The sequence below is a fragment of the Fukomys damarensis genome, unplaced genomic scaffold (genome assembly GCF_012274545.1).
Source record: "Fukomys damarensis isolate Sample0158 unplaced genomic scaffold, DMR_v1.0_HiC HiC_scaffold_28, whole genome shotgun sequence".
NCBI lineage: Eukaryota > Metazoa > Chordata > Mammalia > Rodentia > Bathyergidae > Fukomys > Fukomys damarensis.
Window position 1 is genome coordinate 26543364 of NW_022900940.1, and position 3494 is coordinate 26546857.

The 3494-nt window shown below is 39.1% G+C and overlaps 1 protein-coding gene across 5 annotated transcripts in view; it reads left to right on the forward strand.

Moving 5' to 3' along the window:
- The window catches only part of Nek10 (NIMA related kinase 10), a 237548-nt gene that overhangs the window by 157698 nt on the left and 76356 nt on the right, over positions 1-3494 (forward strand). The window lies entirely within an intron of this gene.

Sequence of the window (3494 nt, forward strand, 5' to 3'; positions counted from 1 at the left end):
AGGACCAAGTAAACCCCCGGAAAAAAAAAAAAAAAACAACAACAACAAAAATAAATACCTGCCATAAATAAAATATTTATCTGGAAGCCTTCGTATTAACCTGTGAAATGCATGCGATAGGGACCTAAGTTAATAAATGAGCATGTAACTATGAAAAAAAAAAGTAAAAATAAGCACAAATATGGAAAAAGTCACGACAAGGACACATGAAACTGGAAAAGCCCATTTTAGGTGATAAATTATTTTTATTCCTTTATAATAGTATTGTGTTTTATAACAAATTTTCAAAGAAAATCAAAAGCTGTCGCCTTCACTGTCATAGCCTGATGAGAATCATTATCCCCACGCACTTGCAAAGTTCTGACCAGTGTCTGTGGTACAGGGCTGTCCCTGCTGAACTCTCTCTCACCTAGCCCCTCTCTACTTCTCCTCTAGTTCCCTATGCTCTAGCCATCTCTTTCTACCTTTGTCCTTTCTGTTCCTTTTTCCTGAAACTGTCTTCTCTCAGGTTTGTGCACTGACCTTTACTTCCCTTGTGTCTCTCCTGAAATGTCCCGTGATCAAGGAGCCCACCCTGACAATGCTACCACCTCTTGGTGCTCTCTATCTCCCTTGCCTGCTTTATAAAACTCACTGCACCCAGATAGTACCAGAATACCATATATATGCATACACAGTTATTTGGCAGTTGTCTCTCTCTTTCCCACAGACCAAAATCTCAAAAGCAAGAATGTTGTCACCTTGATTCAGTGGCCACAGCAGTGTCTGTCACAGGATAGACCTTTAATATATGTGAGAGTGTGAATGAATAACTCATCTATATGGCTGATTGCTATTTTTGGACCACCCTTGGTACTTAGTTGGCCCAAGATAATGTCTTCTGCTCCATTGACCTGAACCAAGTCCTCATTATTTAAGATCATAGAAATCCTAGTTGCCCCAGATAAAATTTCCTTTCCATACCCCTTCTCAGGTCTCTTAAACCTTGGGTTAGTATCTGTCCTTGCATGTAGCCCCATGTCCTGTAGGCTGTGCCTATGTATTTCTGTAGCTGTTCCCTTTTCTCTTTGGTTTCTGCTCCTGGCTTTTTGTATTAATAGTTACTTTCTGTAACTTCTTTGTATTAATAGTTACTCCTCATCTATTTGTATGATTATTTCTTAAACATCTCCTTGTTTGGAGTGATACTGACTACTGCATTACAAGCCTCTGGCTCTGGAGACAGGCCTAGCTGAGGTGAAGTCTTACTAATCAGATGCTGGCTGAAGAGTTTCTGCAACTCTTGCGTCCTCATCTAGAAAATGAGATTGTAACAGAGCCAGCCTCATTAGGCTGATACGACGGTTCTTCAAAGAACGTTGGAAACCATGTGATATAGAGCTTGGCAAATGTGAAATACTGCAGTAATTTTGGTAATTATCATTATTCATATTTATGGGAAATTAGTTGAAACTTCTCTGTAAAGCATCTGAATTCCACCTCTTGGATCATGCTGTTGCTGATGTATCCAGACAAAGGCCTTTAAGCAGCTTATCTCCACCATGTGTTCTGTCATTTATTTTCTTGAAAAGTACCTTAGAAAAATTGAAGAAGTCTCCAGAGATGTCGAAACAAAAGTACCATATTGGCTCAATTCACTTCTCCTTTTAATATTTGTGTGTCGCAAAGGGCAGGGGAAGAGCAGTGCAGCACAGAGAAGGTTCACAGATACTGTTTTGAATTTGTGAAACTGGGCAACAGAACCATAATGGTTTCTGCTAGGTTCCTTGGCTGTCAGCACACATGCTTCTTTGGCTACTAGACTAGCGAGAGAGTCAGCAAGACCATAGTGTAAAGAGCGGAGCATTGCTAGCTTCTGAGATCATTTGGTTTCTAATTTTTCTTCCAAGCGATATGACTTTCCCAAGCCCAATTTTCTCATCTGTAATATGTGTGTAAAATAGTAACTTCTTTATGAATTTAATTAAGATAATGCTTCTGAAACACTTTGCATGCTACCTAGCATGCAGCAATCTCTCAATAAATTGGATATTAATGATAATATTATTAATGCAATATGATGATTGATACCATGAAACTTATAAAAGTGATAATTATATTATTTACAGGATTAAGTATATAAAACAATTTATGATAAAAGCAATGAAGGCAGTAAATGGGTCCATGAACGATTAAAGAAGGACAAGAGGGACTTGGGGAATGTATATCCACATACAGGACATACAATCTGAAACTTGAATAATCCGTAATTCTTAAATAGTAAGCAGACTGGAGAAAGCATTTCACAGGACAGCACTTGTGTGGGCTTTGCTGAGGGAAAGAGCTGGTTCACTTGAGGAATGGGAACAAAGTTGAGATATAACATGCTAAGTATGGGAGAGAAGACTCAGCAGCAAATGGACTCAGAGCCAGCTGGTATAGATGCTATGGGCCATGCCGGGGTTCTGAATGATCTCTTGAGGACTGAGGAGAGGGCTGAGGGATGAGCAGCTGACTGGGACACAGTGGGGTATCTTCCCTAGCAAAGAGATGCTGGCTACTCTGGGGGGGGAAAGACAGAGTGCAGTGAGCATGGGAGGGAGAGAGACTGCACTGTCTGCTGAGTGTGATGGTGACGGAGCGCTGATGGACTGTTTCTACTGTCGTGGTAGAAGTGGTCAGCTCTAACGCTTTGGGGGTATCATCCCAAGAGGATTAGCTAATACTGGAAAGTGGAATGATTTGGGAAATATGAAAAGAATTGAAGTTATTTGCTGGAGCTTCAGAACATGGAACCAAGATAACGACTAGAACTTTCCATCAGGCCAAAGTCAGCTCACCGTCGGGAAGTGTGTGAGAAGTAGAGACTGCTTGGTGACCCTGAGTTCAGAGTCACTGGGACATCTGAGAGGGTGAGTGGTGGCCAGTTAGGGGACTGCAGATGAAATGTTCTTGAAGAAATTTTTAATTTAAAACATTTAGATGTCACAGTAAGTTAGAACTGACAATTTAACTTTGTAACTGACTATAAATTAAGACTGCAGGGTGCATTCTGTAATGTGTTATTTTCATTTAAAGTTATCCAAGACTCCTTATTGTCTGGGCTTGTATTACAAGGTTTTACTTTTAAAACTTGATATAAAGCCAAAATCAATCAAGAGTTACATATGATTACATATTTAATTTACTTTGAATTTTTGAATTTGAAATTTAAGTTGCTTGCCCAAGTAGCCTGTTGTATGTTTATAATTCTAGCGTTTGGGGAGGCTGAGGCAGGAGGATCACAAATTTGAGCTCAGAATGTAAATAAAAAAGTGCTGAGAATGCAGGTCTCTATAAAGGTGCTGATTTCAGTCTCCAGTCACACACACATGTAAATTGCAAAATAAGGAATAATTTCAAAATTTCTATTTTCTTAGTCTCCTGTTTTTCTTTAAAGAAATTGATGCAAGGGGCATATATAAATCAAAGTATCCTTTGTTTTTGTTTTTTGGGTTTTTTTTTTTTTTTTTTTT